Here is a 16,738-nt window from a genome sequence, read left to right as displayed (position 1 = left end):
CCATGTGGGACTTTCAACCCAATCCCATGTTGACAAGTGTCACCATGAGGAGGCTTGAGAGGAGAGATAAGGAGCATTAAATTCTTGAGGGGACATGATGGTTACCCTAGGGGGTTGGGTTAGGGTTGGGTTAATGGATATTCCTTTTATCCAAGGGATAAATGAATGTGCAAGGGTTAAATGGTTACCTTAGTCAAAGAAATAAATGCTTTGAAGAGACCCATGAGTCAAAAGGATGGTTAAGTTAGAGGAAAGTGTCTAACCAAAGGTAAAAGGTGGGTTAACCATTAATGGTTGCGTAAGAGCCTTTAATGGTTTAGAAGACTTTAGAGGTTAACCATTTGAAGACATAAAGCTTTAAATGTCTTTGAAAGACTTTGAGGGCTTTGAGAAGTGACTCCAAGTTGCTTAGGAATGTGACAATATTTAGGGGATGGATTAGGCTAATTAGGAAGGGGTTAGAAGAATCTAGAAGGGGGTTAGGATTGCAAGTGGGTTTTGTAGGAGAATGCAAGTGGGAGGAATTTTGGGATTTTCAATTGAAATAAAATCATTTATTTCAATTAAATGGTGTAATTTGCATTTGGATATATATTTAAATAAATATTAATTTATTTAAATGTGAATGTGAATTTTGGATTTAAATAAATCTTAATTTATTTACATGAGAAAAAGGAAGATAAAGCATTTAAATGCTTGAAGACTTTGAGGGAAACCATTAAAGGTTTGAGAAGACTCTAGAAGGAAGCCATTAAAGTCTTAAGAAGACTTTAAGGGAAGCCATTAAGTTTGAAGACTTTAAGGGAAACCATTAAAGGTTTCAAGTGGGTGAGGATAAATAGGATTTTAAAATAGTTGCACAAGTTGCATTTGTAGGAAAATGCAAGTGGGTGGAGGATAAAGGTGATTTAAATAAATGTTAATTTATTTAAATGTGAGAGATGAGATTTTGGGGGTTTTAAATAAATATTAATTTATTTAAATGTGAGAGAAGATTTAATTAAACAAATATGATTTATTTATTTAATTAATGGTTTGAATTTGGTTAAGTGAATTAAATCAAATAAATTGAATAATTTATTTAATTAATATGAGAAGAGGGTTAAGATGAATTAATTAAATATTAATTTAATTAATTATTGATTGATGGTTAAATAATCAAATAAATACTAAATATTCATTTAATTAAGTGGACAGATTTATGTGACTACAAATAATATTATGATTTATTTATAAAATAACCGGAAATGAAATAATCAATTTTTACATAGAAATTAGTTCTAGTTTTGTATTTTGATTTAAAAACATTAATTTCAAAGAGTTAATAAATTTAGAATTTATTTTAAAAATTAGTCAAACCAATTTAAATACTTATAATATGTTCTTCCTATTTATTTATTAAGTTTGTTGCATCCCATCAAATCACACCATCAATTTAAATACTTATAATATGTTTTTGATATTAAAAGCAGCGAAAACTAGGGGGATGACCCAGATATAGTCACATTAACAGCAAAAGAACAATTGTTAGTAGAAAAACAACAAAGTCACAGCCTCCTAAAACTTTCCTCTATCAAAAACCTCAAACATACTGTGAGCGAGAAATGAGGGCAATGGAAACGTAAAAGTCCGACTCAAAAAGCCCACACACCAATGAGACTCTTGATGCAAGTTTTAGGAACTATATTTGAAATAGCTCAACTTCCCAAGGGGTGTCCCATTGTTCTCTATCTCACAGGATCCCTAAAGTCAATGTCTTTGCTCTCAGATCACTGAAAAAAGTGACTTAAGAATGGCAACTCCAAGAACAAGTGATGCTTGATTATAAGCATGAATGCATTCCTAACATGTATTCTATTGAATCTATGATGATTAAGCTAGCATAAAGATGATGATAAGATTAGCTAATTATCCTAGCAATGATATACTAGTTTAACATGGATATTCTATGATATTAGAATGCTTCTAGATATTTATTAAGATGATTTATCAAAGAGAGGCTAAAATGCTTAGTAAAATGACTATAAGTTTGATACACAAAGACTTCTATATCAAAATGAGAGAATGGGAGCTCTATTTATAGGAAAAATAGGGCAATGGATGGTCAAGATTGAATAATCTTAGCAAGGGCCAAGATTGAAAGTTAATCAATCCATGTTTAGAATTCTCACCAATGAAATGGTGACAATTGTCAACAAGAGGTTGCTTGAGAGGAGATGAAAGAAACATTAAATGCTTGAGAAGACATGAAGGTTACCCTAGGAGGTAAGGGTTAGGGTTAGGTTAGGGTTATCCATTGGATACAACTTTTACCCAAGAGGTAAAGTCTTGTGAAAGGGTTAAAGAAATAACCAAGGTTAAAGCCATGAATGCTTGATGAGACCCTTGGGTTAGATGAGGGTTGAGTTAGAGAGCAAGTCTCTAATAATGCAAGAAGGTTGAGTTAACCATTAATGGTTATGTAAGAGCCTTAAATGGTTTGGAAGACTTTGGAGGTTAACTTATTGAGGACATAAAGCATTTAATGGTTTTCAAAGACTTTGGAGGCTTTGAGAAGTGACTTCTCGTTGCTTAGGATTGTGACAATAATTAGGAGATGGATTAGGCTAAATTGGAAGTGATTAGAAGAATCTAGAAGGGGTTAAAGAGGCAAGTGGGAGATGTAGGAAAATGAAAGTGGAGGGAAAAGGATTTTAATTAAAATAAAATTACTTTATTTCAATCAAATAGATGCAACTTGCATAAATACAAGTGGGAAATTTTAAATAAATCAACTTAATTAAATGTAAATTTAATTAAAAAGGGAGAAAGGGGAATTAATTAAATAAAGTAATTTATTTAATCAAAGGCTAGAAAAGGCTTAGGTGAACTTAAATAAAAAAATTGAGTAATTCATTTAATCAAATAGATGAATATGAAGAAATTAATTAAATAGAATTTCATTAATAATGGATATGGGGTTAAAAATGAATATTAAATAATCACTTAGGAAAGTGGCCAGATTTATACGTCTACATTTTGACCCTCTTTGAAATGACGTGTGTGCACATGTTGATTCAAAGAAAATTTGCCGGATAAGCTGCCAAAATTTGATCTATATGATGCCCCAGATTTGATGAATGATATTGATGATGCTGCCTTGGGAGATGAATCAAGTTTTTAGTGAAAAAAATTTAAAAATGTCAAGTTGATGAGCATTCTTGGATTAATTGCATTTTGAAAATTTTGACTGTGTTGAATGCATATTATTGATTCATCTCCCAAAAAATGATATTGATAAGGTTAAAAAAATGAAAAAGTGAGGATAATACATGCCCCACTTATTAACCTTGTTGATTTTACCCTATAAAAAGGTAAAAAGTGATTGTAAAAATATCATTTGCATGCTTGTCTCTTTGCGATTATGACATTTGAGCTCTGACGAAGATGCCAATTCCATACTCCTTGCACCGATTTGAGTGCATTAGATGACACTAGAGACCCTCCGCCTATGGCCCACCTGTAAGTGGTCAAAATCTCTCCACATTTTTGATTGATTTTGCTCATTTTGATCACGTTTTTCAATTTTTGCACTGGATTTTGCTATGTTAGTGCGTAGGTTAAACCGCTAGTGCATACGATAGACATGTTAGCGCATAGGGTTAATCTAGGTAGGTTAGTGTCTGAGTAGCATTTGGTAGTGCTCAAGGAGGATAGGTTAGCTCGTAGAGAGTTCTAGCGCATAGGGTTAGTAGAAAGGTGCATGGAGTAGGTCAGGTAGCACATTGGGTAGTTTAGCGCATGCGGCTGATAGGGTAGTGTAGTGGTAGTACCAGTTAGCATGTGGAGGGATTTAGCACATAGATTATGATTTCTAGCGCATTGATGAAAAATGATAGCGCATGAGTAGCTTCTTAGCACTTAGGAGCCCTAGTTTAGCATGTAGGGTCCAAAGTTGATGAAAAAGGGATTGCGAAGAATGCGTCGTGAGTCGAATAGATTAGATAGATGTCGATATGTGTTTGTTGATTGTTGTTATGGATCCTAAGCTAATGTGAGTCCTGCTTTGTGATGATGTTTGATTTCTGATATGCTGGCATAGGATGATTTGAGTCTTCTGTCAATATGAATTGCTGCTAAGTTGATTGATTGTTGATGTGGATCCTGATTTTGAGTTTGATATGGATCTTTGATGTTTGCCTTTTGAGTTAATGTCCGATATGAGTCCCAATTCTTGATTTTCGATATGATTCCTGAATTGATTCTTTCAATATGGGTCCTAAGTGGATGCTTGCGTTATGAGTCCTGATTTGATGCTTGCATTATGAGTTCTGATTTGATTACTTGCGTTATGGATTTTTGATTGCTTTCTTGATATGGGTCTTGATTTTAGATATGGGTTAGATTTTTGTTATAGGTCTTGATTTTCGATATGGTTTAGATATGTGATTTCTTGATATGGGTATGATTTGATGCTTGCGATATGGGTCTTGGATGCTGCTTTCAATATGGGTTCTGAGTTTCGATATGGTTCCTTGCTTGATTTTTTGATATGGGTCTTTGATTGATGTTGTGTTCTTGAGATGCTTCATTGTATGATGGACACTTGCTGCTTTACAGGTAGAGCTTAGCGTGCTTTAGTTTTGAGAGCGGTTTCTGAGACCATGGTTATTGATTTCGCGCTTATCACAGGTTGTCAGAGATGTGATTGAGAGATGTGGGTTGTCCTCTTCACTAGACATGGTTTGATATATCATTAACCAGGGTTTGTTGATAGCTTTGGCAGAGAGGTGGCACAATGATACGAACATGTTCCACTTGGCTACGGGTGAGATAACAGTCACACCAGAGGACTGTTATCGGATTCTACGGATTCCTATTGTTGGGGCCTTGTTGCCATATGAGTAGATTGGGGAGGGTGGGATAGAGGCTCTCCATTACATCCTCCAAGATGATCATATTAGTGGGTATGAGATCCCATGGCAGGAGCTTTTGGATTTTGGCTACGCTCTGTTGCCATCTGTATTAGCAAGGTTCATTGGTGGATTTCTGTGTCCTGACCGTAGGTCGAAGGGACTATCCATGGGTTGGGGATTGGTGCTAGAGGACATGGTGACATAGGGACATAGGTTTGCATGGGGGTCTTGTATGTTGGCCCATCTTTACAGAGAGATTCACCAGGTGGTATATCTGGGATATACTAATTTATCAGCTGGGGTGACATTATTACAAGTGTGGGCCTGGGAGCATATTATTGTGTCGAGACCACTTGCAGATAGGGATAGGCCAGTTTGTTGGGCTTATGCTTATGGTTATATAGGTGTAGTTGTCTAGTGTAAGCTGGGAAAACTAGAGCATTGGTGGAGAGCAATGGATGATATCGATACGGTCATTTGGAGACCGTATATGGATTTTGAGGTGTGGGTAGAGGATGGGTTAGAGATGCCCTATGTTTATATGCTGAGGTACTTGATTGGGCAAACACCCTTTATTATTCAGTGATTCTTGCAAAGTCGTGTTCAGTGACAGTATGGTAGACAACAGGGGATGCCACATGGAGCTTGTTTATATGCTCATCGGTGATAGGATGTGCCAAAGTGGGGACCTACTTTAGATAGCGTAGCAGTGGTGGAGGAGTATATGACACTAGCAGGATAGATCTGGGATTATGGGGCTGGGGTTGTTGATGCTGAGATGATAGAGGATTTCTTAGTATACTTAGTGGCACATGAAATGGCACATATATCTGATCCGACAAAGATGTTGTCTACCTTTGATGATGAGGATGGGCTTCCATAGAGGTGAGGGGGAGCCAGAAAAAGAGATGAGGAGGTAGAGGAGGTAGGAGAGGGAGGCAAAGATAATGGAGGAGGTGGTGGAGGTGGATAAGATAGAGGGAGAGTGGGAGATAGAGTGGTGGTGGATTAGATAGAGGAGGAGGGCTGGTTCTTAGTGCTGGTGGGGTTGGTAGGGTAGGTGCAGTGCTAGCAGCAATGGATTGTATAGAGGATATCAGGCAGCCTGCCCAGAGGAGGAGATCTGATGTTCTACCTCCACTAACACCTCAAACAGGGACAGGTGTCAGTGGGACCATGATATAGCTACCCATTCAGATTAGGTTACCTACCCATCAACATGATTAATAGATCAGAGCACTACAGGTCACAGTGCAGGAGCTGTAGGCATAGGTGTTAGCACAACAATGCCAAATTACGTAGATTATGGTAGAGCAGGATACAGAGAGAGTGCTGGGGCCAGGCAGAGGATCTTTTTGATAGATTGGAGAGAGTGATGGTTGGTACTCTAATGTGGGACACATTGAGGGAGATACGGTACATGACCAAGGAGGTCGAGTATTACATGCGTTTATATAAGGAGGTGGTCCCTAGAGATCACAGAGCTCCTAGCTATGTTGCAGTGGCATCTAGTCGATCCGGCCACAGTCATATGAGGACAGAGAGAAGAGGTGTTATGGGGCCTACTCGACGTGATCCACCTGATGGAGATCCAGGGGCTGGGACATCTATTGTGAGACCATTAGCCTTAGGAGATAGTCATACCTGAGAGACCTGTCTTTGTTGTATTTTGACAGATATGATATCCCTTGTACATTTTGACCATTCTTGAGATATATATATATATATATATATATATATATATATATATATATATATGTCATTGATTTTCTCTGATCCATATTTGATGTGTTATTGATGATGATTCTATGATGATGATGTGATGCTTAGATAATAATGCTCTTGATTTTGATGATGATGTATGATGAGATGAGAATGTGATGATGTATTTGCATTGATTACTTTGATTTATGAGACGTATCTTGAAAATGAGATGTATGACAATGATAATGATGTGAGATGTATAATGATATGCAGGTAAATGATATGCAACTAAATGCAAGATTAAAATGATGTGCAACTAAATGATCACTTTAATTCTGTCGTCATTCCTGTTTAGTCACTTGTTTGTGTTCTATTTTGTGTTTGTCATCATTGAGATTTTGATATGTTGAAAGTTAATACAACATAATGGTATAATTGAACCATAATGACCTGAGTAAAACTTACATGGATGTTTGATATTGCAAGACAACACAAGCATCAAGGTATAATTGAACCAAGATGACTTGAGTGTTGCTTGCGTAAAACAGGCAAGAGTTAACCATTTGCATGTGCAAAGTGGAAAATGTCTTCAATGATATGTTTCTAATCATGTCTCAAGATAAATTTGCATCGTATGAATGATCGTCTCATAGACAGAAAACTAAAAAAATATCAAATTGCTTCATTACTTCTCTAGTTCAATGCATCCTCGAGTAGGTCATGAGATCTAATGATTCAAAATTGAGATACAAAAATAGTCAAAAATTCATGTCATATGTAAACAAATCATATTTCTGAAAATCATCCATCATGTGTGTGTTAAAGTGGCAGTTGGGATAATGGTTTTGTTTTCTAGCCTGATGAGCAGTTGTTGACATTGTTTCCTTAGCATGTTGCGATCCTTGTCGTTTGTTGTCGGAATGCTTTAAGTGAGAGGAATGTTGCCCCTAGTCATAGATATTTATTGATTTGGATATATACGTTGATCACCAAGCCATAGTGGGATATGATATGGATTAGCATTTTTGGATAATCAAGGACAATGACTATGCTAAGTATGTCTGGGATAATGTTGCGTGAATAAGTGTTGGGCAATGGCCTTTAGCTGAGACTAGATCAAAGATATAAGTAGTAATAGATAGATGAGTTGTTCTCTCACAATTAACATCTGTTGCTAGATTTTCACTACTTGTTTTTATTGCACTTTTTTGATTTTTTGATTTTTTAAAATATTTTTAATATTTTTTGATTTTTTGTATTTTTTTGTATTTTTTGTATTTTTTGCTTTTTTTGTGCATTGGATGACTCAAGTGTAGAATTTATTCAAATGGATTCTATTGGTTGGTTCGTCGAGCACATCCCCTTCTGAAGTTGTTAACTGATATGTGTTGGTGTAAATAATTATTCATGATGGATATTATTACACCTTACTTAAGTTTACTTAGGAAATGCATTTCATAGTAGTTTGGGTATGAGACACTTGGGTGTTTGTGCCACATTGGGATAGTGTGTGTAGGAGAATTTCCACCTTTTATGGTGTGATCTTATTACTACTCTATCATGTCCACTTATTGTGGAAGTGATAATTCCACCTTTGGTGGGCGATCCACCTCATGTGGAATATTTTATTGTTTCTCCTACTACTACCCACACCTATTTCCTACCTACCTTTGTTTCTTATTGAGCCACATGTCATGTTTGTGTGCTCACATACTCATATAGCCTTGCCTATATAAGAAGGCTCATCTACATTGTATGTAACAACAACTATTGATCTTTTGATCATCTATCTATTGATGAGATTACAATTTATTCTTGTCCTATATTTTGTCTCTCTATTTTGTACATTTAATTGAGCTCTTGATCTTGGCAAAATATCACAATATCCCCCTGATCTGTAGGTTGATAGGATGACAAAGGGACCCAACTAGTTAGGTTCAAACTTACCCTTCTTTTCTCGATCCTGTTGATTTCTCAAATTTTCTTTTAGTATGAGATCATCGACTTTGAAAGCCCTTGGGATGACTTTATGATTATAGCTTCTGTACATTCACTATTGATATGCCTTGAGATGGTCATAGACATGTTGGAGTTTTTCATCAAGAAGCTCTAGTTCATGCAACCTGTTGAATCGATATTCCTCATTTGGTATGAGGCCCTTTAAAGATACTCAAAGAGAGGGGATTTCTACCTCAAGACATAGAATTGCTTCTGATCCATGCACCAATGAATATGGCGTAGCCCCTGTAGGTGTCTGAATGCTAGTCCTGTATGCACAAAGTGCTAGATTGAGTTGTACATGCCAATCCTTGCCCGCATCATTTACTGTTTTCTTAAGGAATTTCAGAATTGTTTTGTTTGATTCTTCAGCTTGACCATTCCCCTATGGGTAGTACAATGTAGAGAAGCGATGTTGGATTTTGAATCGCTCACATAGCTCTCATACGTCTTGATTTTTGAAAGGACACCCATTGTCTGTGATAATGGAATTGGGAATGCCATATCTGCAAATGAGATAATTGAGAATAAATGAGGTGATCTGTTTTCTAGTTATAGTGGTCATCGGGACTACTTCAATCCACTTTGTGAAATACTCTGTTCCAGTGATAATGAACTTGTGGCCATTTGAAGAAGAAGGATGAATTTTCCCTACTAAATCAAGTCCCTGCTAATAGAAAGGCCAAGATGTGGTGAACGACTACAACTCCTATGCTGGTACATGGATAAGATTGCCATGAATTTGGCACTTAGGACATTTCTTTGCAAATTGATAAGACTCTTTCTCCATTGTCGACCAGTAGTATCCCATTCTCAAAAGTTTCTTGGTGAGTGTAGGACCACTTGAATGCATACCATAGATACCCTTGTGAAGCTCATGTAAGGTAGAGTCAGACTCATTATGATTGAGGCATCAAAGAAGAGTACCATCTAGACCTTGATGGTAAAGGTTGTCAGCGGTTAAAGTATAACGGGCGGCTTGCCGGATGAAGCTGCGTTTTTGGTTGCGAGATAGGTCGAGTGGAAGGGTATTTTTCTTAAGATAATCATAAATTGTCTCGTATAGAGGTGAGTCTGAACCGGTTAGGGCATAGATGACTTGGGATGCGAAATTGTCATAGGCTGGGGAAAACAATTTCTCTACCACAAACTCATAACGACTCTGTTTCTCTATAATTTGTAGTAGTGAAGCGATAGTGTCCATTGTATTGGCAACTCTATTGTCCAATCTTGGTATTTTCTCAAAGGTGACGTGTACAAAGTATTATTTGAAATCATCCACCATTCTCTTATAGGGCATTAGCTTATCATCCTTTGTCTAATAGTCATCGTTGATTTGATTGATGACTAATTGAGAATCCGCATAGACTCTCAATTCTATGATTCTCCATTCCACAACCATTTGGATTCCTGTTACCAGGGCTTCATATTCAACGATGTTGTTGGTGCATGGAAACATCAGTCTATATGATCGTAGAATTGTGTGCCCTTCTAGAGTGATGAACAAGATGCCGACACGTGATCCATGTTGTGTATAGGATCCATCAAAGTACAGGGTCAATTGTTTGGGTGTGACAGTGAGTACATCCATGTCTAGAAATTCCACCTGCATTGGTTGTTGATCTGGTAGCGGTGCTTCAACCAGTTATCTACAATTACCTGTCCTTTGATAGCTTGATGTTCTATGTACTAGATATCAAACTCACTGAGAATCATGACCCACTTAGCCAATTGTCCTATAAGAGCTTCTTTGCTGAGTAAATACTTGAGAGGATCAATTTTTGCTTCTAGCTTCTGTGTACAGTTAAGCAAGCCTTCTCAATGAATGTATAATTTAGCTCATATCCATTTAAAGTTCTGTTACTGTAATATATAGCTCGTTCCTTGCCTTCCAGATCTTCTTGTGCTAGTAATTCCCCCAATGATACTTCAGTTGTTGATATATAGAGAATGAGTGGCTTGCCTGCTATTGGTGGTACTAAAACAGGTGGATTTATTAGATATTGCTTGAGCTAGTGAAACGATTCCGTACACTTGTCTTCCCATTTGAAAGGTATATTATTATGTAGCAGATGATTGAATGGTAGACATTTATCTTCTAGTTGAGCTATGAATTAGCTGATAGACTGCAACCATCCCTATAAAGATCTGAGTTGGCTAATGTTCCTGGGAGGTGGCATCTCCATGATGGCCTATACCTTCGCTGGATCTACTTCAATGCCCATTTTTGACACAATGTAACCTAATAGTTTTCTTGATGTCACCTCAAAGACACACTTAGGGTTTAGTCTGACCTTGAATTGCTCCAATCTTTGAAAGATTTTATCTAATATGCCCAGATGTTCTACCTGGGTGAATGATTTAGCTAGTAAATCACCCACATAGTCTTCCATTAAGGTATGCATCATATCGTGGAAGATTGTCATCATGACTCTTTGATAAGCTGCCCCAACATTCTTCAAGCTGAAAGGCATGACATTCCAGCAATACGTTCCCCATGGACAAGTGAACGCAACTTTATCTTGATCCTCTGGAGTAATTTAGATTTTATTATAGCTAAAGAAACCATCCATTAATGATAACATTGCGTGGCCTACTGTTAGATCCAGAACTATGTCAATGTTTGGCAAAAGAATGTCATCCTTTGGATATGCTTTGTTGACATCTCTGAAATCTGTGCATATTCTAATGCTTCCATCAGGTTTTGAAACTGGTACAATGTTTGAAATCCATTCAGCATAGTCTATAGGTTGGATAAATCCGACGTCTAATAACTTATTTAGTTATGCTTTGACCAATAATGCTACATGCAGATTCATTTTTCTTAATTTATGTTTGACTAGCTTAGCTCCTGGAGCAATGGATAAATGGTGCATGATCAGGTTCAGATCTATTCTGGGCATATCAACATAGGACCAAGCAAAATTGATTTTCTTTTCCTTGAAGAATTTGATAAAATCTGGTTGCTCTTCTTCTGTCAATGATTCTTCTAGGTGTATGGTTTTGATTGCTGCTTTAGTACCCATGTTTATTGATTGAGTTGGCTCAATCAATATGGGTGACCTCTCTTGATAGTGTTCAAGAAGAGTGTAAAGTCTCCCATCTTTAGGTGACTCAAAAAGGTTTTCACCTGCAGATGCATCCTTTATTATTACTTTTTTGTGATCTAATACTGCCATTGACTGGTTTTCAGCATTAGATCCTTTGTTTCTTTCATTTTTGCGACTGAGAGACTTGGCACTCCCCTGATTGCAAATATCATAATTTTGTTCATTGGTAGAGCACGTTTCCGGGTTGACTGAACATAGATACTAGACAATGGATTCATCATCTGGGAAATTGGTATATCATGGTGTTCAGGTTCTTCCTAGTCTATGAGATCAGGATATATGAGTGGTAAGGAGTCATTTGGTGGGTCGAGATCGATTATGGTAAGTGTCATGATATAAGCATCATTATAGTTGTTTGGGATGCTGATTAGGTTAATGATATTGTCAAGGTCTTTGATGGTATCATCTTAGATGTAGCCTTGTTCGTATTGCTACTGCTCATTCTCATTAGCCTCGTAGATATGCGGTGGTCTGAATTCAAGTGGTCAAGATTTTGCGCCTTGTCCCTCTTGAGAAATGGGTGTGTATGAATGGATGGTATCTACCTCAATATCTTTAGTAACATCAAAACAACTACCCCATTCATATTCATTAGAATCAATTTGAGAATTATTGTCCCAAAGTATCTCGCTCCTTCTAACAGGTATGTTGTACGATGAGAAAAGATCTCTGACAATTGATACCAGTTTTGTAGCTTTTTATGATTCAGAATCAGAGCCTACTTGTACCCTTTGCATTTGTTCATACACTATTTCCCTTCAGTGAGTAGTAATTTCTTGAGGTGGTGGCTCTGCCTTGGTTTGATCAGGTTCTTGCACATGATGCAATTTCTTATAAGAGGCTTCTTCCATTTGAATGGCCAATTCCTCTTGTCATTTCTTATTTTCTTGATGTTCTTGCTCTTTCCTTTTCATTTCTACTGCTTGGTGTAGTGCTTCTTGCCATGTGTTTTCATTATATTTCTTCTTTGCTCTCCACTGAGGTTTCTGATATTTATTTAGCTTTTGCCTAGGTGGTACATGTTGTCCATATCCCAGTCCTATTTTGTCTCGTGCAAATTGTGAAGGAAGTTTTAGAGGTTCTGTAATGCCTTCTTGACGCTTGCCTATAGGTCCTTTGTCATTGTATCCCATCTGTTGCATGATCCAGAATCCCTTTCCATATTGTTATGTTGGTATGGCCACCTCTATGGTAGCAACTCTGACTTGTTCTTCATCCTTGTATAGCCAACTAAGAATGTCTTTCTCTTTTGGTTCATTTGCTAGTGTGCCCAATTGGATAAATTTTTCATCAAATTTGGTGATGGGCTATGTTGCTTGATGTGTTGATGCAAAAGGTTGTCCATAATATTTTGGCAATGTTGGCAATTTTGATAGACACATGGGTTCAAAAGAGTATTCCCCCATGCCTTGATCTTTGATTTTCATCTTTTGTTTGAAGTCTATGGATAAATACAAGTGATTTTTTCTTGATGATGATCGAATGTTGAGGAAGGTTGGGCCTCCCTGTTGTGTGGAACCAGGCTATCTTGAGCTGCCCCCATAGCATTGCAATGCTGAAAAGGGTTACTATATGCAAATATTGATATTTCCTGTCCATTATATGGGAACTTGATACACTGATGGTAAGTCGAAGGCATTGCTTGCATTTCATGTATCCAAGGATGGCCCAATAGAATATTGTATATTAAATCTATGTCTAAGACTTGGCACATGGTGTCCTTTTGTATTGGTCCTACCTAAATAGGTAGTATCACTATTCCTTTGGATGACTTTTCTTCATCATCATAGGCCTTGATGGTGATCTTCTTGTTTGGATCAATAGACTGTTCAGATAAGTCCAATGCAGAGATAAGCTTTAAAGTACAAATATTGAGACCAACTCCTCCATCTATTAACACTCTTTTTACTCGATGTTAATAGACTAAGACTTTGATATAGAGTAGAGTGTTATGCAGATGATTTAAGGAAACATCATCTTGTTCGGAAAAGGTAAGGTTATGAGGTCCTATCATATGAGCCACCATGGATTGGAATTGATCAATGTCTAGATCTTTAGGAACGTTTGTTTTGACAAATGCTTGCTCTAGGATATCTTTGTATTTTTGCAAGAGTTTGAGCAATTCAAGTATGGATACTTGAGAAGGATTTCTCCGCAGTTGATCAACCAAGTTATATTGAGTCTTGGGGATAGACGTGGATGTTGATGTGTTCCCTTTCAAGACATATTTTTGTGCTCTAGTTGTCACATTGATCGACTCATGTTCTTATTTGTCCTTGATTTTTATGACATTTATTTGGTTGTCATCTATCGATATGTGATTGATGGTGTTATTGTATAAGTGATTTATACGAGCTCCTCCGGTATTGTTTGATGTTGAAGCTCCTCCTTTGTTGTAATTCAGAAGAGGATTTTTAAAGGTGTCATGGTCACCATTTGTTTTGTGACTATCAACTGTTAAATCGCCTCTATCGATCATGTCCTGAACAATGTTCTTAAGCCTCATGCAATCATTTGTGTGATGTCCTTTGTTTCGATGAAAATCATAGAAATTTGAGTCATTCCACCAAGGTGGTTTGACCTAGGGTTCAAAGTTGTTTATGGATGGTAATGTGATAATCTTATTCACCAAGAGTTCTTGAAACACTGATTCTAAGTTTTGCCCTAATGGTGTGTAGATGCGTTTATACGGGAAAGTGTTGGTTTTGCCTCTCTGGTTTGCATGTTTCCCTTGGTTAGTGTTATTTCATTGGTTAGTGTTATTACTTTGGTTAGTGTTGTTGCCTTGGTTAATGTTATTGGTGTTTGATGTTGAAGTCCCTTGATTGGTATTTTACGGATAAGTGTTAGTGCCTTGATTAACACTTTTTCATTTTCGTTGGATGGTGGGTTACTTGATAAAGCCAACACTGGTTGTTTGGATTTTACATTATTAACATCAACTACCTCATCATTAACAATGTTTTTGTTCCTTGTCCAAAATCTAGATTTGTCTAAAGTGTTGTTGTTGTTTTGATTGCTAAAGGGGTTAGTGTTTGACAAGTTAACTCCTTCCTTAAAGAACTTCAATGTTCCTTTCTTGATGCAGGCTTCCTCCACTTAGATTTCATTTTCTATCAACTTGGAAAAAGATGGTATGCATTGGAGTTTGATTTGATAACTCATCTCACTATTTAGATTATTGATAAAGATCTCTATCTTTTCCTTTTCAGGGATGTCTCAAGGATATCTTGAAACCATGTGTCTCCACCGTTAAAGAAACACCATGAATGTTTCATTTCTCTTTTGTTTGGTGTTACACACATCCAACATGTTGATTGTGTGTTGAATGTTATAGGAGTATTGTGTTATAAATTTGTTTACCAACTCATCAAATGATCTTATGGGAGGTGTAAGTTTAGACAACCAATCCATGGTTTGTCCTCCCAAACTTCTTGGGAATAGTCTCATTAAATAAGTGTCATCGTAAGCAAACTCTAGGCTAATGGTACAAAATTCCCAAACATGATCACAAGGATCACTTTTACCATCGTACTTGTCATACTTTGGTATATCTAAATTTGGGGGAAAAGGTACCATGTTCAATCTCCTGTCAAAAGGATAAGGACAAATCTTGTCCAAGGAGTATCGCACCATGGTTCCTTGTTGCATGTCCTGCATTTGTCTTTGCAGCATTTGGATTTGTTGTGTAAGAGCAACCATGGGTGCATTTGTACTTCGAGGGAGAACTTCCTCTCTCTCATTAAGATTATCTCGATTGCAGGCATAGTTATGTTCATGAGCATTGTCTTGCTCGTGTATGTTTTCTGGGTCATGTGTTTCTTCTTCTCTTTGTTGGTCTTGATAGGAATAATTTCTAGACCTCGTTCTTAAAATTCTTTCATCTATATTCCTTAAGTTCAGTATTGAAATCTTCAGGAAGTTTAACTCCTTTCCTAGTTAGCATGAGTATATATTTTTGCTTGTCTTCTTCAATAAGTCTTTCTATGAGCCTTTGGAATGATGGGTGTTCTTGACACTCTTGGAGAAGTTCCTCGGTGATCTTTGTTTCACCCATATTGGAATACTCATCAAAAGGGTTGGATAATCTATGACCCATACTTGATTATGGTTGTGATTCTCTTTGTTTGTTTCTTTGAGATCGAGTGACAATGGGCCTTTAGTAAATTTCTACTGTGATAAATTCTTCGTCTTCTCTGGGAGTTCTAAGTGGTGTTGGCAGTTCAGGTCGAGCTTTGTTATATGTGATACAAAACTATGGGAATAAAGCAGGGTTGATCCTTCCTCCACGATTTAGATGTTGGTTAAATGCCTCTTTCTAAATGTAAGCCCTACTTCTCAAAGGTTCCTTGTAAAACTCATTTGTTTTGCCTTGGATATACAATCACATGTGACACAAGAATGCACGAGTGATGCAAAGAGTTGATGATTGATATAGAGAATTTTATTCCTTCTCACAAGTGCCTTAGAACTAGGTTGTCTCTTCTTCAACTTAGTTTTGTGATGAAGACTTTTTCTTCTTAGAATATGAGGAGTGGTCATACATGAATGATCAAAGGTTGACGTTGATGTTGGATTTGGATACTTCATTTGAATACTCAAGTTTACTTTATCAAGTAGAGGTTTAGTTAGATTCGCCTCCATGACAAAGTGTATCAAATGATATGGATAAAGTCTCCCAATATGGAAACTTGATTTGACAACTTAAGGATTAAACTAGGTATGTGTTTTTGATAGAATACGTTGGATGGTGAAATTTTGATGACTGTTTCTAATACTTCTTGATTTTGTTGGATGAAGTCTTACCTCAATCTAGTTGATGATTTGAAAAAATCAATCTAAAAGCGCCTTGTTGAGTTTGGAAATTTTTTCACTGATGATCGGATTCAAAATTTGGTTGTTGAGTTTGCTAAAGGACTTGAAAGGGTATATGAAACTGTTGATAAAATTTTGTCAAGGTGCCTGATTTGCTCTCTATTTTTCCTAGTTTTGGTCATGCGCTAAGATAGAGACTAAATGCGCTACAGAATG

Source organism: Cryptomeria japonica, chromosome 5 (genome assembly GCF_030272615.1).
Source record: "Cryptomeria japonica chromosome 5, Sugi_1.0, whole genome shotgun sequence".
Lineage (NCBI taxonomy): Eukaryota > Viridiplantae > Streptophyta > Pinopsida > Cupressales > Cupressaceae > Cryptomeria > Cryptomeria japonica.
This window is presented reverse-complemented; position numbering follows the sequence as displayed.